General features: G+C 39.9%; 1 non-coding gene across 1 annotated transcript; it reads right to left on the minus strand.

The window, feature by feature from the left end:
- Nucleotides 1-18,479: 18,479 nt before the first annotated feature.
- Nucleotides 18,480-18,559, minus strand: LOC120366240 (small nucleolar RNA SNORD66). The gene has a single exon (XR_005580975.1). It is a non-coding gene; the product is annotated as a small nucleolar RNA SNORD66 (small nucleolar RNA).
- Between the last annotated feature and the right edge of the window lie 4,264 nt (nucleotides 18,560-22,823).

Here is a 22,823-nt window from a genome sequence, read left to right on the forward strand (position 1 = left end):
ACTGTGAAAAGCGGGTCATCCACAGGTCTTGCAGTACCAGGCATGTTGACATGGCCAAGGGAGATAGGGATATGTTCAGGAAAAGCAAACAGCATGTAAAAGCACGCATGGGATGAAGTGGGGTGAGGACCGGGCACAGTAAAGGGACTGTAACTGTGTTAAAATGGCTGATGGAAGGATGTCCGCAGGAATTATGAGAAGGAATCTGGAAAGACACAGGATTCAAGCTAGGACCATCTAGTATTTCATGCTATGAAGTTTGAGTTTTATCCTGATAAAGAAGAGAAGCCATGGTTGGATTTTAAGAATGGCAATGATGCAATCAATTTTGTGTGTTTTTAACGGAGGTTGGATGGAGAAGGATCATGATAGTTGGCCATAGTGGTGGTTAGGATACATAGGAAGTAATTAGGGCAAGAAAGCACGATGACTTAAATGCAACACCATGCAGAGAAACTGGAAGGGATAAGCTGGTTCACGGGCTGTTGAGGAAATAGAAGCCGTAGACCTGGCTGCGTGGGATGCAGGAGGATGAAGCATTGCAAATGACTCATCAGACGTGGAACATCTGCACTTGCTTCCTTGTCTCCCTGTGTCTCAGTTAAAATGTCTTTTCATCAGAGGAGGAGTCCTTTACCACGTTATTAAAAATAAATCCCTTTCCCATTTTCTATCACATCATCCTGTTAATGTTTTTCATAATAGCAATCTCAATTGGCAATTGGTTTACCTATTTATTTACTAGCTGTTGTTTGTCTCTCTCACTAAGTCATAAATTCAATGAGAAGAAAGGTATTTTGTCTTATTCATCACTACAGAGCCAGATACATACTAGGTGGTTACGTTCATGATTCTAACCTGGGCAACTGAGAGAGCGCAGTGCCAATGACAAAGTTAGAAAATACAGAAAAAAATAACAGATTTTTGTGGGGCTGGAGGAGGAAGATGAGGCACTCTGCTTTGGAAGTAAACAGTTTTAGGTGTTCATAGAAGCTACAAAGGGATATCTAGTGGCCAGTTGATTAAACACCTGTGAAACTCAGGGCACAGATGTGGGCTGGAAATGGTGGCTGAAGAGCTAACTGTATTTAACAGCAGCATTGAAGCCATTCATATGATGTGGTTCTGTGCACACAGGCACTGATCCAAAGGGATAACTAGGGGCTGAAATCCAAGCCTGGGTCTGGCTTGCCAAGCCTTATGCCCTAGTGCAAACCTAACATCCCTGGAGGAAAAGATGGTTTTATTCTTTACCAAAAACTCCTGTTGGCCAGACAAGCTACATGCCCAAGAAACTGTGACATCTACCAAAGAAAAGAGGAGCTCCTTTTTCTAATTTGCACAAAAGCACGGTCTAGGCAAACCGCATGTCAGAACATGAGTGAAGAATATTCTGAGTGTAGAATGGACGACAAAAGACTTACCACAGTTATCATTCTGTTGGGCTAAATTTTAATGCATGGGTGATTTCAGCTGAGAATCGATGGGAGGCTGGTGCGGGCTCCTGGGTGTGAATGATTCTTTCCAAAGTCCAGCTCCTCTACTTACTACCTGTCACCCCAGAAAAAGTCACTTTACCTATCCAGGCTTCAATTTTCTTATTTTTAAAATTGGGGAAACAGCAGCACTCATCCCACAAGATTCTAGAGAAAATGAGTTAAAATGATGTCAATAATGCACATAGCACAGTGCTTGGCACAGATGGAGCCTTGGGAAATACTGACTGTCATTTTCATAACTATGGTGGAGCCTGGTGTGCCACCACACAGACCCCTCTTCAGGAATAAAAGATCTTTCCCCCGCAGTGAAGAGTGCTACCAACAGAAAGATCTAACAGCTTCTGCATAGATAGTCATGCTCCAGAGAGCCATTTTACCCTAGGTCACACATGGTCCCCAGAGTAGCCAGCATCCAGTGAATAGTCCATGTGGGATATAGAAACCAAGACTTCGACTCCAACTCAGAACAACTCTGAAGGCTTATCCCAGCTTTGGAACTCCCCTTAGGGTCATCTCTGCCTCCATGGTGACTGTTTTATAGCTCCAGCTTCTCCTTCTGCACCCTTGCCTTTCCTTTCACAGTTGAAAACGTCCCCAGTAAAGATTACACACGTTAATCTCCACCTCAGAATCTGCTTCCCAGCAAACCAAATCTAAAACAGTGCTGAGAGTGATTAGAGGAAGAGATACTGCAAAGAGATTTTGCAGCTTGCTAACCCACCCTCTGATGGCAACGAAAACCCAATCACTGGTGGCAGGTAGAGCACAGATAGTCCCTGATTCATGGTGCAATTGTTAAAACTTCTGCCAGTGGTAAGAGAGAAGATACGCTAGTGGAAGATAATGTATCAGCTGGTTGATGTGTCAGGCTGTTATGAGATATGGAAGAAATAGTACCTATAAGTAAATGGAATTGGGTGGGCATTGCTAACTCAAACTGACCTCTGGAAAAAAGACAGCAAAAAGTCAGAAGGGTTTAATCAGTAATGACAAGCATACTGTGAAAGTCAAAGGACTTCTAGAGATGCATACAGAGATGCTCTGACCTCCGACAGTGGGAGGGGAGATAGCTGAGGACCAAGCCTAGGACTTCATTGGAAAAGTAGCATGAATTCAAAGAAAGTTAAATTCCTAACCAAGGAAGGTCAGCTATGCCAAGCTCAGGGCCTTGGCAAGAAGGAATGTGATCCTGACACATGGCACATCTATGTCAATGCACCAGCAAACACTGACTTCCAGATTCTGTGAACCCTCTGAGCCTGAGGGAGTAGCCCTTCTTTAAGAACTAGCATTTCTCCCTTGCTTGTTACAGAGGGAAGGGAGGATGACCCAGAGGCTGCTCTCCAAGATGAAATGTGTTCCTTTCCAGCAATGCCTCACCTTCCCCCCACCCCAGTCACTACACAAATAATAAGGATAAAATTACAAGACAACACAACTGGAGACATGCTGGGCTTGATAAACAGGAAAGGGAGTCTGTCCCAAAGAAGCCACAACACATAGCTAGCATGTAATGGCAGGGACTGGGATAATGCACATGGGACTGGATTCTGGGGATGCTTTGTCAAGGAAGTTGAACATAATGTTTGATAAGGAACAGCTTATCAGTTTGGGAGCACTCTCTCAGGATGTAAGATTTAACACCCTGGAAAGGATTTTGGAAGATGATGTGAGCATGCTACTAACATAACAGCTATAAGCATGGTAAAAATCATGATCCACACAACGACAACTGGAATAACTATGACATATGGCGAAAGAAAGGAATGAAAGACTCAAAGAAGTGGGCCATAAGAAAGTGGATCTACTATATAAAGCCAAAATAAGTACTAGAGGGCTGTGTTCCACAAGAAAGTTCAAATGATACACCATTTACCAAGAGCGCGCTGGTGAGATGGGCACCAGTGTCGCTAAATAGTTTAGTGGTGGCTTGCCTCTGCAGGCCAGAGCTGACGGGTGGAAATTCCACTACAGGACTGGGCTCACAAATAATCAGGGGATAATAAGACCCTGGAACATTAAAGACCAGATGCCAGAAGCCATATGGATTCAATTACAGTGAGTGGCAAAATCAGAAGAGCTGCCAGGGGGCCTGCCCTACAGAGGATATGGAGATGATTAATTGTGTATGGCGTTCCTGAGGGGGAAATTGATGAGTAGTCAAAAATGATACTGGTCAATATACCCAATCAGAAAAATCAAGGATAGATGAAGCAATACTTTGTGAAAATGAGAATGAAGAAACAGAAAAGTCACTCCAATAAAAGGTTACAATTCCTTGCCCAGTTTCCAAGCCTGAGCTAAGTTTCAGACCCAGAATTCATTGACTAAAAAAGATGATGAGCCCCAGGAAGAAGGACCCTATAACCACACAAGTGTACATAATAATGATTGCCTCTTAGGGGCTGTTTTAACTCACAACACTTCTGACACAAAATGTGAGGGATTCTTCACCCATGTCAACCAATTTAAAGATACCCACTGGGTGTCCTACAATTCAGTTCAATTCTGACACTATCTATCTGGAGTTAGCATCAGATCCTACAAGTTAAGAACTCAGTTTCAAAAGATTGCCCTCACTTCAGATACTAATCGCCAGTCTCATGCCTCTCATTATAAATTGGGGTTCCCATGACTCCATCCTCAGGTTTAATAATTTGCTATAACCACTCACAGAATTCAGGAAAATAGTTTACTTGCTATTACTAGTTTATTGTAAAGGATACAACTCAAGAACTGCCTAATGGAAGTGATGCGTAGTGCAGGGTATGCGGAGGGAGAGAAGTGTGCTGAGCATTCGTGCCCTCTCTCAACATGCTCCCTCCAAGCACCTCAGTGTGTTTGCCAACTCGGAATCTCTCTAAACTCTGTTCATTTAAGATATCTATGGAGCTTCCATTACATAAGCACAATTGGTTAAATCATTGGCCATTGGTTATTGCACTCAACTCCAACACCTCTTCCCTCCCTGGAGGTTGGGGGATAAAGCTGACAGTTCCAACTGTATATTCACATGGCTGGTTCTTCTGCCACCAGCTCCTGATCTGAAACTATCCTGGGGCCCACCAAGAGTCAGTTCATTAGCATAAACTCAGATATGGTTGAAAAGGGCTTGTTATTAATAACAAAGATTCTCTTTTCACCCTTATCACTCAAGAAATTGTGAAGGTTTCAGGAGCTCTGTGGTGAGAACCAGGAAGACAAAATATATACATTTTTATATCACAATATCCTACCCCCAAACTGACCTACAGCCATTTACTTGAATGGCTGTACACTGAAGAAAGGAGATTACCCAAACACTGAGACACAGGGTCTAGGTTGACACTGATAACTGGAGACACAAGGTAGCATCATGGTCCTCACTAGCATGATGATACAGCGGTCCAAGGCAGTGAATGCAGTCCTAGCCCAGTTTCAGGTCACAGTGGGTCCATTAATTTCTTGGACGTACCTACTATTCATTTTCTCAGTCCCCACATGTACAATTAGTATGAACACACCTAGCAGTTGGCATAACTGACACAAGGCATACTCCACCTATAAGACAAGAGCTGTTACGGTGGGGAGGGCCGAGTGAAATCCTCTGAAATTGTTCCACACCCTAAGCCAACATAGAAAATTAAAAATAATATTACATCTCAGGGAAAATGGGGGAAATTCATGTCACTCTTAGACCTAAGAGATGTAGAGATGGTGATCCCCATCACAAGAGCATTTAATTTATAATTCTGACCTCTGTAAAAAAAAGTAGATGAATCCTGGAGGATGATAGTGTGCTACTGTAAATTCAAAGAGTAGGAACCCTATTTGTAGCTGCTATACTAGATACGTTATCTATACTAGAGCAGATTAACACAACCTCAGATATATGCTATGCAGCTATTGATCTGGCAAATAAATTCTTTTCCATTCCTATCAGAAAAGAGGATCAGAAATAGTTGTGCTTACTGTGTGCACTCGAACAGACAGCAATATATATTTGCCGACTTGCCCTAGGGCTTTGTGGAAGAGAAAGAACACAGGACATCAAATGATCATGCAGCCAGAACTGTCCATCATGATCTGAGTTCCGTCAGACTCACCAACTCATAAAATTGGATAGGCCCAGCAGCAATCCATCTTCAACTGGAAGTGGTACAGCCAAATCTGAGCATGAATAATTTGGGAGTGCACAAGCAGGCTACGGGAGGAGGCAGGGCAGAGCGACATGTCATCCACCCTGGTTTTTGCACCAGCAATTCTCCCTCACCCATTCTTCCACAGCTATGGCCCCTTGGGCAATCCCTGATGATCCACCAATGCATGAGGAAAAGACTCCAAAATTTAGTTTATAGGCATGTCAGTTTGGCATGGGAGTGAAAGCTGAAAATAAACAGCGGCAGCAATACACTGTCATTTGGAGATGTCCCTCATAGAAAGTAATGAGTGGAAATCTGCTCAATGAGCAGAGTTTGGAACAGTTTACCAGGTCATCCAATTTGTGTCAAAAGTGAAGTGGCTCAGTGTGAGAGTGTAAGTCGAGTCGTGGACAGTAGCAATGGCGTCCCTGGTTAGCCAAAGGCCTGAAAGGAGAAAGATAAGAACATTGGAAACAAGGAATTCTAGAGAAGAGGGATTTGATAGTGAGCACTAACTGGTTGTTATCTACCAAGATTATACTGCCACTCATTCTCTCTGCACAGTTCTTCCGTCTGCCCTTCATGCTCCTACACGGTGAACCCAAGAATGCAACCTAAGAAATCTTCAGCTCAGAGTCTGCCACCTAGGGAAACCAACCTACAAAAAGTACCTCAAACATTGAAATCATAACTTGGTTTTCTACCGTATTCCCAGTGCCTGGTTCCGCCTAGCACATATTAGGTTCTTAACAAATACTTGTTGAATAAATTATTAAACTTCAAGGAAGCTAATTTGACAAGACCCATAACAGAACTACTTCTGAGCTCTGTACCCAAATGTAAATTCTTGCCTCCTTGGTCCTAATGTAGGTTCTAGCAGCCTGAGGAGGACATAAAATGGTAAGAGGAAGAGGATAATTCTTACTATATTTTGTAGGCCCAAATTGTCAAAACCGCAGACACACACACACACACACACACACACACACACACACAGGCACACACACATACACTCAAATAGACATACCAAAACATGCACTTTTGTCTATATTTTGGACAGTCATATTATATATTAATAACTTACAAAATCATTAATAACACAAAAATATCATTATAAAATAATAAGTATTGAACTTCTGGATAAATTGTATTAGAGAAAAAAACAGCATTTTGTAGATAATTAGAACTTTCAAACCCCCCAAAAAGAATCACTTTGTTGTCACTCAATATTCCTGGCTAAAAATTTTTTTATGGATGCTCAAATGCAATGCATAAGTACAGTTGAAAATGTGTTACATATTGTAAAAGCTACTTGTGTTCAAATATTCAAAATAATAGAGATAAAAATTTAAATATATATATATGATGTGTGTGTGTGTGTGTGTGTGTGTGTGTGTGTGTGTGTGTATAGTGTTTGTTGCAGGCCAAACTATAAGGGAGCTTGGTGATATATGATATTATGCATATTTCTGCTGTGGTTTAAATGTGTCCCCCAAAGTTTATGTGTCAGAAACTCAATCCCAATACAACAGCGTCGAGAGGTGGGACATTTAAGAGATGATTAGGTCATGAGAGCAGAGCCCTCATGGACTAATGCCATTATCATGGGGCTGGGTTAGTTAACATAGGAGAGAGTTTCTGATAAAAGGATGAGGCCAGCTTCCTCTCTCCTTTCTCATGTGTGAACTCTTTTGCCCATATAACGCTTCCGTTCATGTTATGAGTTAACAAGAAAGCACTTACCAGATGTGACCCCTTGATCTTGGACATCCCAGCCTCCAGAATCATGAGCCAAATAAGTTTCCATTCATTATAAATGATGAAGTCTGTAGTATTCTGTTATAACAACATAAAACAGACTAAGACAGAAAATTGGCAGCAAGAAATGGGGCTGTTTTTAAAACAAATACCCGACAATGTGGAAGTGGTTTTGGAACTGAGTGAATGGGTAGAAAGCTGGAAGAGTTTGGAGGAGCAGCCTAAATAAAACCTAGAATTCTGTAAATGGATAGTTAAGGACAATTGTGGTGAGAGCTCAGAAGACAAGAGCTATAGGGAGAGTGTATATCATAGCGATGCCTTAAGTGGTCAGGATCAGTATGTTGAGAGAGATATAGACAGTAAAGGCCATTCTAGTAAGGTCTCAGAGGCAAATGAGGAACAAGGTATTGGAAACAGCAGTAGAGGCCATCCTTGTTATGAAGTTGCAAAGTCCTTGTCCATGTCCTAGTACTTTGTGAAAGGCAGAACTTAAGAGTGATGAACTAAGATACCTGGTGGAAAACATCTATGCGTTCTTAGATTTCTCTTTTTTTTTTTTTTTTTTTTTTTTTTGAGTTGAAGTCTCCCTCTGTCAACCAGGCTGGAGTGCAATGGTGCAATCTCGGCTCACTGCAAACTCTGCCTCCTGGGTTCAAGTGATCCTTTTTCCTCAGCCTCCCAAGTAGCTGGGATTACAGGTGCCTGCTGCCATGTCCAGCTAATTTTTATATTTTTAGTAGAGATGGGGTTTCACCCTGTTGGCCAGGCTGGTCTCAAATTCCTGACCTCAAGTGATCCACCCAGCTCAGCCTCCGAGTGCTGGGATTACAGGTGTGAGCCACCATGCCAGGCCTGTTTTTCTTTACAGAAAAACATGTTCTTAGATTTCTAAGCAGCCATGTCCAGCCACATTCTTAGATTTCTAAGCAGCAAACCCTTCAAGGTGACACATAGCTTCTTTTGGCTGCTTAAAGTAAAATGGGAGAAGAAAGAAATGATTTAAAGATGGAATTAATAATTAAAAGGAAAGTAGAATGAAAGATTTAGAAAACTCATGGCCTGGCCTTGTAAGGAATAGAAAAGCATGTTTGAGAATGAATACCAACAGCATGACCAAGCAATTGTTTACTAAAGAAATTACTATGGTTAGAAGGAAGCTAGCTTCTAGTCACCAAAACAAGGAAATAATGACCCTAAAGGCATTTCAGAGATCTTTAAGGAAAGCTAAGATCTTGAGGGCAAGGTTTCCAGAGAGGTGCCCAAGGGACCTCAGCATTTGTTGCCTTACACTGCTTCAGTACTCTGTCCCCCCATATTCCAACACAGTGCCCCTCAGCCACTCCAGCTGTGATTCAGGTGTTCCCAGGTGTGGCTTAACTTACCACTCTGAGAGGTGCAAGCCTTGGCAGCAGCCAAATGGTGCTAATTCTGCAGTCGTACAGAATGCAATAGCTCTAGGGCCATGGCAGCCTTCATCTAGATTTCAAAAGATGTTTCAGACAGTGTGGGACCCTAGGCAGGCACTCATCACAGGACGGAGTCACCACAGAGAATCCTCAACAGGGCAATTCCCAGTGGAGCCATGGGAGAAGGCAACCTCCAGAACCTCAGAACTATAGGGCTACCAGTCTGCAATTGCGCCCTGGGAAAGCTGCAGGCACAGGACTTCAGCCCATTTGTGCTGTGGGGTGGGATGAGCCTAGCACAGCCATGGAATGGAGCTGCCTGAGGCCCTGGGGCCCAGTTCCCACCCTAGTGTGTCCAGGATGTGAGGCATGAGGTTAAAGAAGATTATTCTCCAATTTTAAGGCTTAATATTGTTTTCTCTGTTGGTTTTTGGACCTGCTTGAGACCAGCTACCCCTTTTTTCTTGCCTATGTATCCCTTTTAAAATGGAACTATCTATCCTATGCCTACCTACCACTGTAATTTGGAAGCATATTATTTTTCGACTTCACAAACTCAAGTCTGGAAAGGAATTCACCTCAGGTTAAGTTTCCCCCATATCTGATTCAGACGAGACTCTGACATTGGACAGTTGAGTTGATGCTGGAATGAGGCAAGACTTTGGGGCCACTGGGACGGAATGAATCCATTTTGCATGTGAGAAAGACATAGATTTTGAGTGCCAGAAAAGGAATTCTGTGGTTGAAATTTGTGCCCCAAAGTTCATGTGTTAGAAACTTAATCCCCAATGCAAGAGTGTTGAAAAATGGGCCCCTTAAGAGGTGATGAGGGCATGAGGGTTCTGCCCTCATGAATGGATTAATGCTGTTATCGCTAGAGTGGGTTAGACATCACAGGAGTGGGTTCCTGTAGAAGGATGAGTTCAGCGCCCTTCTCACACACAAGTATGACCCTGTGCACTTGCTCTCTTGCCCTTCCACCCTCCATGACGTGACACAGCAGGAGGGCCCTCAACAGATGCGGGCCCTTAGACCTTGGACATCTTAGGCTCTAGAAGTGTAAGAAATAAATTCCTTTTCTTTATTAATTACCCAGTCTCGAGAATTCTGTTAGAGCAGCACAAAATGGAGTAAGACAGCATTCCTCCTAAAATACGACAAATTAACTACTTGCTTTTTGTCAAGTTCCCTTCCTGACTTGCTTTCATATTCTACTTGCCTGAACAGAGAAAGAACTAAAGTTCTGCTTGCACCATTATTTGTGGGATAATAAAAATTCTAATTTTAATCACGTCATTTTCTATGTAGATGGACCAGAATAAATGGATTGAATATGAAGCTTGGGATCTCATATAATTAAATAAAACTGTATTGACCCAGCCTGGGAGTAGGAAAGAGCTTCCACAGTATCTGAAGGCTGTGGTGGTGACAGCAGCAGCAGCAGCAGCAGCAGCAGCAACCTGGCATGGTCCTTTAATGTACAACATAGTTGTCTGGGACATTGAAATAACAGCATTTTAATTACCAGTTGTAGATAGTAATTGGAAATTCATGTATCTCAGTAGTCTTTGGCCTGAATCATCACTAAAACATTAAGTTAATCTTCATTGCTAATCCATCTTTCATTTCTTTATTTTTAAATATTTGGCTGTTTACCATATTTTAAAGTAATACTTACACACTATAAAAATGCTAAAGCTAAAGTTATGGTCCTCCCCTTCCCTTCCCACTTCAACCCATATTTCGTTTTTTGAACAGGGAATGTATGTATGTGGGAGTGGTGTATAAGTATTTTATACACATTCATTTTTATATAAATGAGTTGGAAAATCACCCTACTTTTTATATTTTTTCAATCATTTGCTAGATGGTCTATAATATGGTTTCACTGTGTCCTCACCCAAATCTCCTCCTGAATTGTAGTTCTCATAATTCCCACATGTCATGGGAGGAACCTAGTGAGAGGTAATTAAATCATGGGGGTGGGCTTTCTTCACACTGTTCTTATGATAGTGAATAAGTCTTATGACATCTGATGGCTTTATAAAGGGCAGTTCCCCTGCACATGCTCTCTTTTCTGTGGTCATGTAGGACATGCCTTTGCTACTCCTTCCACTTCTGCCATGATTGTGAGGCCCTTCCAGCCATATGGAACTGTGAGTCCATTAAACTTCTTTTTCTATATAAATTACCCTGTCTCAGGTATGTCTTTATTAGTAGTGTGAGAATGAACTAATACAGTCTATATTTTGGTTTTATTTTGTTTTGCAAATTTTCATTTCTGACCTGCTTTTAGTTCTTCCAGTGTGACTTTTGTAACTATGTAAAATACACAGATGTCTCTGTTTCTTGGTTTAACAGTGTTATATTGAATCTGTTGAGTCTCTAAAATGAAAGTTGAGAGCTTTAGCATGTGTACCTCTCTCCTTGTTCCTCTCCAAATCTCCACCACCTCACAACCTCAGTTTTGTCAATGGTATTATTACTTTTTACATTGTCAATCATACCAACATTTATAATTTGTTTCGCAACCATAATTCTAATAATTTGTTAGCCCCTCCTCTTTTTACAATAGCTTTCTAATGCCAGAATTCTTCATTTTTATTCTCATAATTGGCATAATTTTTGTATTAATTACAGCTCAAATGTTTGAGAATATATTACTCCTGTATTTATTCATAAACAAATTGGCTTGATACAAATTCTTGAATTATCTTTTATTATCTCCTCTTAGACCTCTAAAACTATTGTTACAAAATCTCAAAAATTTGAGACCAGTCTGATTTCTTCTTTCTGTATGCACTTACTCTTTCTACGTGCATATCAATAGGGCTGTTTTTAATTTTTCTTGAGATTCACTGCCTCAGCACACCATGCCTTGGGTTATTTTTGCATATCTTTGTGTTGTTGTTCTTTCTGGAACAACCTGATGTAAGAGAACAACACACTATCCTGGAGATCAGAAGGCCTGAGTACTAGAACTTGACATAAATGGATGATTTTGAATAAGTTGTTGAAGCTCTCTGGGACTCAGTTTCTAAGAAGAAAGATTATGGTATCTCCAAGGAAACTTCCAGCTCCCAAAGCCAATGATACCCATTCAGATGCATGGCTTTATGCAATATTTATTAAGCTACTATATGTGATCCTTGATAAACTGATACTATCATAATAAATTTAAGTTAATTATAATAAAGAAGAGAGAATAGATGTGACTATCTCTTTAATTGCATCTTGCTACAGGTTCAATGGGTTAACATTTAACATAGATGAATGTTTATGTGTGATGCTATAAAAAACATGGGAGGATTAGTAGAAGAAAGAAACAAGAAAAGACATTCAATGCCTCAGGCTTTATTCTTAGAGTTAAGTTTCAATCTTGCTTGGAGGCATCATATCAGTAGGAAAATCACTGAGCAATGAGTCAGAAAACCTGGATTCTGGTCCTATTAATGCAACTGATTCATTGGTATGAATTTGAGCTAGATAAACCCAGATTTGAATCCTAGCTTTGCCATTTCCAAGCGGTGTGATGTTGGACAAATTACAACATTTCTCTGAGCCCCAGTTCCCTCGTATATAAATAACAATAATTATTCCAACTTTCTAGTGATGTTGTGGGTATTAAACGAAGCACATTTATTTAAATGGATATTTGGTTCTCCACCTCCAAGCCACTTTCTATCTGAGTGCACTCCCTATTTCAACATGCTATGAGTCTAATTAAATTTGGGACAATATAGCATATTGTTCATTTCCCCCCATTTGTCTGTAATATTTTTGTAAAGCACTTGTCATTATAGCTTGGGTGTAACATTTTTCTATTACTTGGAAATCTCCTTTTTAATAAAATATTTACTGAAGACCCATTTATGCTCCCTAATTAGGCATGACTGATGGGTATCCTTGAGACCACCATTTAGTAATTGCAAAATAGGCACCATAAAAATACATAAAGGGGAAGAAAACTGCCTTATAGCAGCCAGATTCTTCTCATGCCTCTATTTAACAGTTTCATTAGATCTGGGGAATTCTCTGAGGTCAAAAAGAAATTAGATGAGTGAACAAGAAACTTGACATTTTGTTTCTAAATAATCCACCTGCAGAATCTGAATTTGACATGAAATTTTATTTAATTAAAGAAAAGAATTTAAAAATAGTATTTTGCAAACAAAAAAACAGGTGTTGGTTAATATGCTGTATTCTGGTTCTGTTAAAAATGCAGAAGGGAAATATAATATATGCTTAACTGTTTTAACTCTTTTAATTTTTTCTTTCCTGAAACCATCCATCATCTGGTTAGATGATGGATGGTATCATTTAAATTCAATTCCCAAAAAAAAAAAAAAAAATAGTCCATTAAGTTGCAAATAAAATTGTCATATTTTCCATTGACAAAAAGAAAAGTTAAGAGATGAATAAATTAGTCTAGCATGCCTTTTCAGGGAATCTGGCAAGTATTTCTGAAGTAATGAGCAGTGTGGTGGAATCAACACTAGTATCAGCTCTGTTTACTAGTGAAGTGACATCAGGAAATGGCTCAGTCTCTTTGGGCTTCATTCTCTTAATCTATAAAGTGGGGTAGGAGGGAACTATTCCAAAGGAGGTTTTAAAGATGAGACTAAGATAGTAACCTAGAAAAGGCATTGTAAAATAAAATGGCATCATTAATAATGGCTAATAATTAAAATGAAATCCTGTCATCTTTTCATGCTTTTTATTTCATTTTCCTACAGCCCTAAATCTAGAAAATTTGTATAGCTTCCTTTTCTCTCAGTTTGTAGAGGAAAGTATAAATTTTAAGAAACATCACATTCCTCTAGATTTTAGCTCCAAATTTAAAGACTTAAGACACAACCATCTAACCAAATCAACACATTTTGGGGAAAGAAGGAATGCCAGGCACGTTAATTTATGGGATATTATAAAACAGAATAATAGTAAGCAAAGCCTCTTCAGTAAAGACGAGGCTGAATACTGGAGTCCTCCTTTGAAAAGGGGCTTACTCCAGTCTCTTTTTTTCTTTTTTTTTTTTTTCTTTTTTTTTTTTTCTTTTTTTTTTTTTTTTTTTTTTTGAGACAGAGTTTCGCTCTTGTTACCCAGGCTGGAGTGCAATGGCGCGATCTCGGCTGACTGCAACCTCCGCCTAATGGGTTCAGGCAATTCTCCTTCCTCAGCCTCCTGAGTAGCTGTGATTACAGGCACGCGCCACCATGCCCAGCTAATTTTTTGTATTTTTGGTAGAGACGGGGTTTCACCATGTTGATCAGGATGGTCTCAATCTTCTGACCTCGTGATCCACCCGCCTCAGCCTCCCAAAGTGCTGGGATTACAGGCTTGAACCACCGCGCCCGTCCAGTCTCTTTTTTTCTAACACCTTGAGCTGGATGTCTTCCTGGTACTTTGCCTTCTTGTTCTGTGCCAGCAAAGGTTGGTCTGTCTGTCTGTATCAGCGGTTTCCCCACCCCTGGTTGAGTTCAGTCAAAGAGAAGCCTCACAGGAGACTGGAGGCAGGAAGGAGGCTGAAGGTGGGATATTTCTGCAGCCCCTCCCATGGACTGGCCATGGCCTTGGCTGAAGGTCATTCAGCAAAGGGACCTGGGCTAGGTAGTTAATCTTGAAGAAGTAACTAAGAAGATAAAAGTTCCTTTGATAAGGTTTGTTTGATAAGGTTTGATTTCTCTGAGCCTCAACCTTCTGATGTAGGGAAGGCATTCTTCTGTGTTTCTCCTCTAGAGATTGCTCCTTCCTCCATCCTTGCTGGTTGAGCGGCATTAATGGTGTCTGTGCACTGTACCTCCCTTTATGGTTTTCCTAAACCTACCAACGTTGTAAACAGACTCTTTAGTAAACTCTCCTCAAATTGTTCATTTTGGACACACCTCCACTTACTCTCAAGCCACTAATGACTTCACCATTTTATTCCCAACCCTTCACCCAACTTCACCTAGCACCCATCCACTTCCAATTCTAGGTCTTTATAGGAGAGGAAATATTTCTCTTTGACTCTGTTAGACTCTAGCTGGGCTTAAGAATTAAACTAACGTTAAGACAGAATAACTGGAAAAAAGCATACAAGTTTCCTCTTTTTTTTTTTAACATGTTCATGGGAGTTTCACATGAAAAATGAAGACCCAAAGAAGCAGTTACAGTTGAAACCTTACATACTAAATTGGACAGAGGGTCGTAAATTGAGAAACATGGCAAGGCAAAGGGACCTGGGCTAGGGTAGTTAATCTTGAAGAAGTAACTAGGAAAATAAAGATGCCTTTGATAAGATTTGTTCTGTACAGATTTTGCTCAGCCTCAACTTTCTATTCTTAGTGATAAGAATGTTTCTTTCCTTCTGATACAGGGAAGGCATCCTTCACAAAGTCGTTTCATCTCCTGATTTCAGGAAGAAAAAGAAAGTTCCAAGTGCCCTTCTTACCTCTGCGGTTTTTCAAGTGCCTTAAACTCAAAACGGTCAATATGCCAAAGAAGAATATTTGGGTGTGGTATGTTCTGAACTCCTTCATGCTGTTTAGTTTGGTGCCTGAGCACCAGCACTTCTCAGACTTAGGAATTTGAAGACCCCAGAGAATACATTTATGACATCTCAGTGGTCTATGGATACCAGTTGGAAAAACAGTGCTTTGTCTATTATTCCACCCACGTTCCCCAGCATGAGAGCCCCATGGACTAACTCTTTTTCTATTTAAAGGAATATGACCTTACTCGAAAGAAATCAAAATAACAATTCTATGTTGTTTTGTTTTTATAGCATTACATATTATAAAATCCAGTAGTCTATGTGACCGCAGATTTTTAGGACTAAGAGAAAAACATAGAGTTTAATGAAGTATTTTTATTTTATAACATGAATGAACTAAGATTTAAAGAAGTGCAGTGATTTACTCAAGGCCATGCGGCTGTCATTGACCAAAGCTTTAATATGCATCTTGAGTCTTTATCCAATGCTATTTTCTGCCCAATATCATGCCCAGTATACACTATCATATACATAAGATAATGAAAAATAAAATGTGTGCCTGAATAGGAAGATTTTCCTAAGAATCTATTCCTATAAGGAGTGAAGAAATTATAAATTTGTGAGGTATTGGGGCTAAATAAAAGATACTTTTGGACTCCCTGACTTTTTAGACGGAGAATCAGAGCCCCGGGAATGATCAGTATCTTGTACTTCCACATTTTTTGTATTATTTCCATAGCATTTTCTCCATCACTTTCAGGATCTCTAGGGGAACTCGGAATAATTTTATAACCAGAATGTCCCCATAAATCTGTCATTTTTCTTGATGGTAGGATTTTAAGGCTCAAAGAGGTAGAAGATACAGAATGAAAAAGCAAAATACGCCTTCTGATAGTGAATGTTACAAGAGCTGACCTGGAAATTGAAATATGAGTTAGTTACCATTTCCCTTTATACTAGCTTGATGGCAACTGACAAAGGCTCTGTGAAAAGGACATCCTTGACCACTGAGCCCACAGGGTCCAGGTATCCGTGGTAGCGCATGTTCACTAACAAGTACAAGGAATGCTTTTGCCAGTGCAAGACATTCAAGATAAAGTTTTCAATCTCCATCTGAAGAAGGAGCAGCTACCATTCAATCCACGGGAACACTTACTCAGCGTCAAAAGGTGCCATTAACGCTGAGCTCGCATCATTTTTCATCTTAAAGAGGGCACTAAATAAGCACAGTAAATTCATACTGGTGAACCTGCATGTACTAGCCATAAAACAGCACATTGTTCAGGTTGAATTCCTTTATTAATGCTTATTCTTTGAGTCAATTGGCCAATAACTTTGCCAAATTGTTAATATTTGTATTGAGGAAAGCCACGAAATTGAGGTCTAGGGCCCCCACTATGTTACCATCGGCTCCAATTTTCCTTTTCTGCCATAATCAGTGGGCGCACTGGAATTTGGAGGGAGACACCTGTGTTTTGCCCTTAGGTGTCCCTTTCAGACAATGCAGGGCTACTCATCCCTGGGATCTGGTCATTATATTTTGCTCACTTTCAGAATAGAAAGACTTTTTGGAACACAGGCATTTTCCTCAGTCAGGTTAGAACTTCTCTATCTAAACAAGAAACTGGAAGGGGAAAAAGAGGTGAGATGTCCTCATATCAGAAATCCTATTGAGAAAATTCACAGTTAGGAAGGTGATTTGATTGGATGATCCCCAGGGTCCCTTTTAACTCTCTAATCCTCTGGCTAGGAACTACAGTATGCATCTCTGCCATGTTCTACAGCTGAATTAATCCACTGAGGTTTGCCACAGAGTAACCTAGACTTCCATGTGTCTCACTGCCAAATCCTTCAGCCCCTTTCTCCACTCTACCCTTCATCCGGATGCAGTGTTATGGCTCTTTGAGACTTACCTAACCAAAAGAGGGTCTTCTACAGCTGTAGAGGATTTCTCAGGCTCATCCTTCTGTTTGAAATCTCTAAATTGTCTGCAAAACAAGAGAGAGTTCAGAGATGCAGCCCACAAAGACACTAGGGTGTTTAATCCAGTTTATTGCAGAGTGAAACCCTTGGGTTCAAATCCTAAGTTTGAATCCTGGTATAGCCTTGGTGCAGCTGATTACATTCTCTGAGGACCCATGCTCTAATCTATAAAACTGAGCACATATATCTATCTAGTGGGGTGTATGAAAGAGTTAAAAGAGATCATATATAAGGCTTGCACCAAAGTTCATCTCCAGGACTGGGGTTTAGCCAAAATCTGGTACATAGCTTCAGCTTTAGCCCTGATCTTTAAAAGGCCTAATAAACAATATACCTACTTCATCATTGTTTCTTGCATCCCTCATCTTGCAAATGGTCAATAATTGTGTGCTCTCATCAGTAACAGAAAGTCAATACAACACACAAGATTGGTAATGAGAACAAAGGGTTCTATTCAGACTCATCATTAATATCTTTATATTCACCTTCTAGTAGGCTAACATTCCTGACCCTGCTTTATTTTTCTGTCTAGTCCTTATCACTATCTGACTCGATAATATAATGACATTTGTGTTTTCTACATATTGTCTGTCTCCCTAACCAGTACATAAGCTACACCAGGGCAGAAATTTCATGTTCTGTTTATCGCAATATCCTAAATGCCTAAACCATGCCAGCCACTTCACAGGCACTCAATAAATTATTGTCAAATGGGTGAATAAATTAATGAATCAGCAGCAAGTCCTAATCTCTATCTTCATACTCAAACCAGCAAGAACAATCTCTTTTTTATTCTCTTATAGCTGAACTAAGTTGCTCTTCACCAGATTGGCAGTGTGGGATTCAGCCCCTTTTCTAAGGTGAGTCTATTACATATAAGGTCTGGGGCTTTACACAGTATCGAGGTATTCGGTGGCACCATAGTCTCAAGGTAACCTTTCACTTTACCATGCTGACATCCACTGTCATTTTTCCATACTGTTACCCACAGATATATTCCTTCTAGTAGCTACCATGTCATTTCTTCTATTCCACCAGACTTCTAGTAGCTCTCTTTTCCTGCTGTTTCTAGGCCATTCCTGGACATCCCGGAAACATTGTGCAACTTCCATGCCACGTTAGAACTGAGGGGAATCCTGCATTTCTGAAGCCCAGTCTGCTTAGGCATCACACAGTCACTCCTCTTCTGGCATCTATTACTTAACCAGGGCTCTACCTAGGAGAGGACTCCAAGACCCTCTGTTTTCAGATTCCACAAGTCCATCTGAGTTTTTCAGTGGCCCAGAAAGCAGGGCACACACAGCTTCCTCCTTAGAGTCTCATTGGTGCTGCTTCTCTAGCCCCTATCCCTAGTGAGAGAATTCTTTCCCAGTCTTTGTTGAGCAGTCTGGGAATCTTCTCAGAGTCTGTGCTTTTGAAACTCGAAAACCAGGAGAGCAACTCCCTTTTCTCTTTTCTATGTAGGCATTTTCTTCATCTAAGCCAGTGAACACAGATTAGTTTAGTTTGTCAAATGTGGTAGAAGAGTCAGACATAAGAGGAGATATAAGGAAGGAAACATTTAGCAGGATTTCCAAAGTATCATCCCCACCCCACCAACACACACACACAAAACTACCAACTCAGCTGTTTCAGCCTCTCATTGAAAACTCGCATCTTCTTTTATTTGGGAAATAGCAGACCAATTTATGTAAGAGCTCTCAAATCCTCCTTCTAATAAACTTGTCTAAGCATTGTCAACAATATCTGTAAATAGATTCTAAGGTACCAAACTCCCAACATCGAGGAACATAAAGGAGGCTTGTTCTCCCAGACCCGCTTTACTATCACCTCCTCTGAGAAGCCTTCCCTGTTTTCCCAATTAAAAGGTCACCAGTCCCTCCTTAGTGTCCTTCACTATATCCTATTGCATTAACCCAATTAAGCTAGGCTGAAAGTTTCAGAAAATGCTAAAGAGTAGTAACTTAAAATAAATGCTTATTTTTCTCTCATGTAAATGAAATTTGAAGGTAAGACACCCAGACCGGAGGCTAGCCTCATAGTTACCAAAGGATCTGGAGTAGACAGTAAATCTACTTTCCTGCTGCAATATTCTCTCCTGCAAGAAATCTAGCTCAGGCAGAAGATAACTGCTGAAGCCACAGCTATCACAGACAGCAGAAAAGAAAAGGAGACATTAAAGAAATATCTTCTTACCTTCAGGAAACATTCCAGATGTTGCACATAGATCTTCTGTTTACCTCTCATTGGCTATAACTTACTTGCAAGACCCTATCTAGCTATAAAATGGAGTTGGGGATATACTATTGTAGCTGAAAGGCAATGTTTGCAACAAAAGTTTGAAATTCTTGTTTGTAGGAAAGAAGAATAGATGGACACTAGAAGGCACTTCACACTTTCTTCCACTGCTTCTTTGTTTATTTGTTTGTTTGTGTTGTTGTTGTTGTTGCTGTTGCCTTTCTTTTCACTCCTTATAAAATAGTTACCATGCCTGTTTACTTATCTTCTGAGCCAGATAGTCAGTCCCTCAAAGAAAAAAGAAAAGAAAATAGCGTTTCATTCATTTTTCTTTCCCAGATTCTAGCATAGGGCCTGACTGGAGTAACAGTACAGTCTTATCAGTAAAGGAGAATCTTCAACTACTGCAATGCATCTGGTGCTCGATATATGTAATCTCCAGTTCCTAATTAAAATACAATACCAAAGCAAGTCAGCTTAGAAAGAAACTGTTTCTTTTCTTTTTTTTTTTTTTTTCTTAAAGGAAAAAAAAAGGAGATACATTTTTTCCGTTTTCTTTTCTAAAGGAATCCCGTTTTAGGGAAAATACAGAAAATAGACTCAGAAATATTAAGTCACTTACACAAGATTTCATGTCCTTTAAATGGCAGAGGTCAGAATTAAAGAAAGCACACTCTTCCTACTCTTCCTACTGTATAGGAGTCACTGTTCACTGCTTCTAGGATTTTCTTCCCTCCCACTTTGGTGACAATACCAGGGAGGTAACATGGTCTTCTGAACCTTGGTTTTACTGAGCTGTGTGATCAGCTATATCATGACCACTCTGGCGGGCAAAGTGGCTGGTGAGAGCAGTGCACCACCCCAGGCTCTTGAAGGTGAAAACTTTCACTTACCACATAAACCCTTCCCCATTCAATCACACACTTTGCTGTCTACTCCAAACATTCCTTTGCTCCATCCCAAGCACTCCTGTAAGGGCTGGATGATATGAACCCGTTCTATTCTGCCTTGGTGACTTTATTTGCATGTGATTTTTGCTCGTCTTAGTATCTTGAGATAAGGAAATGCTCTGTACTTGGACCACCAAGGGTGATTCCTGCCAAGTCCATGGTTATTGAAGATTCCTGCCCATTTAATGCGACTCTGATAGATGCCCTTGGTTCTCATCATTGCTATGGTCACAAAAACATAGAACCTCATAGCCTTCTCCTCTCCATCTTAATAATGCTTTAAAATAGCTAACTATCTAAAATCTATTCATCCAAACTCACTGATTCATTATATTCTATTTCTATTAACATAGCACAAATTATTTCCAAGCATATGTAACTGCATAATTATATCTTTATAAACCCTCTAACCAAATACATTTTATATGCTTATTAAATGAATCCAATTTCCAATAAAATTTTATACAGATCTACATTATACATCACACCACACTATGTTGTCTCTCAAACAGAGAAATTATTAACCACTTTTAGCCTATCACTACACAGTTGAATTCAGTCACAGATCAGGCTCAGAGGTCTTTGGAGAAATTGACTATCTGTACATCTTCCATACCCCTATTCTCTGGCCCCCACTTGCTGTGCATCATATTAGCTCTCACTTATTACTCAGATTGATCCATATGGAATTAATGGTCTTTAACAGTGATCAGGCCCAGCTCTAAATGTTCTTTGTCTTCTTGCCAAACCAGATCTTTCAAGAAACCAGTAACACTCAGGAAAAAGAATGACGCTCATGTTTGGTTCCTCTGTTTTCTGACCATTTGAAGAAATGTTTGCCCAGAATAGCAAACTGCTCAACCAGGGGTGGGCATTCCTTATTTTCTTCAGGTACTGTCTCTAAGGGTTCTGCCATCATCTCAGCGAGCCAGTGAGGGACAAGTCAAATACTACTGGCATCCTCTAGGCACATATTTGGGACACAAATTTCAGAAGCTTCCAAGGAACTGGAAACTGGAATAGATCTAGAAATCCTAAATTTCATGTGTGTGTGTGTGTGTGTGTGTGTGCGCGTGTGTGTGTATGCATATAGATATGCATATATGAAATCATAAAAACCATTCAATTTTGACTAAATTCAATAAATATGTTTTGAGTGCCTAGTATATACCAAGACCAATACTAGGCACCAGGGTCAACTAGATGAATAAAACACATTTTCTATCTTCAACAGGATTACAGACTACAGAGAGATAGAAGTATATATAATTAGCTGAGGAATGTCACATTGTAGCATGCATTCCAATAGAGGTATAAGAATATGAATATGAACAAGAGTATAAATATAAATACAAATGCAAACATAAACATGCCAAATATTTGCTGAGGGCTTACTGTGAGCTCTAAATGCATTATCTTGCTTATTCCTCGTGGTAACCTGTAAGGTAGACGTCAGTTGTCTCCATATTGCCAACAAAGAAATGCTATTGGGATGAACAGGAAAGGAGCAACAAATTCTGCCTTCAGGCATGGGGAAAGGCTTCACTGAGAAAGGAACACTAGTTGGTATCATCAAATCTGGTTCCTGGTACAGCCCCCAGCAGGCAGCGGTGAAACTTCATAATAAAGTCACTAATAGAAATTACATACTGGAGGATTTCCAATGAAACTGCTAATGGGGAAACTGCCTACATTAGATGACCAAATATGCTGTTCTGGGTCATTAAAATTGTATTATGCATATGCTAAGGTTGGGATTGGCTACGGAATTATAGAGAGCTGCTACTCTGATCACTAGACCATGTTCAGTAAATTTGTTCAGGGATGAGCTAAAGTTAAAAGTATAAATCCAGCTGTAAATAAGGAAATAATTGGAATGCCTGAGTCAGTTGATGGGAGTCTCTGGCCAGCTAGAAACTTTTAAAAAATGTATTTTTTATAAAATATTTCACACATTCAAAAAAGGATGTATAATGAATACTGAAGGTATAAAGAATAATTAAGTGAACATTCTTGTGCCCACAGCCAGCTTAAGAAATAGAAAGTTGCTAATTCTGGTAAAGCCCTTGATATTCTTCTCCATTACTTTTTCATTTCCCTTCCTCCACCAGGATTACAGTTTTTAAAAATAGTAATAACAGTCCACCAAGTACTATGGCTTTTAAAAACAGTATTATTACACATGCATATAACCCAAAATTATAAACTACTTATTTTCGCACAGGTAAATGTTATGTAAATGGAATCATGCTCTGTGTATCTTTTGTGATTTGCTTTCTTCACATTATGTTTTTGATTCTCATCAATGTTGAAGCACATAGTTGTACTCAGTCATCTTTACTGCTGTATAGTACGCAATTTATTGATCAACTCTTCTGTCAACAGAAATTTGA

This window comes from Saimiri boliviensis, chromosome 11 (genome assembly GCF_048565385.1).
Source record: "Saimiri boliviensis isolate mSaiBol1 chromosome 11, mSaiBol1.pri, whole genome shotgun sequence".
NCBI classification, from domain to species: domain Eukaryota; kingdom Metazoa; phylum Chordata; class Mammalia; order Primates; family Cebidae; genus Saimiri; species Saimiri boliviensis.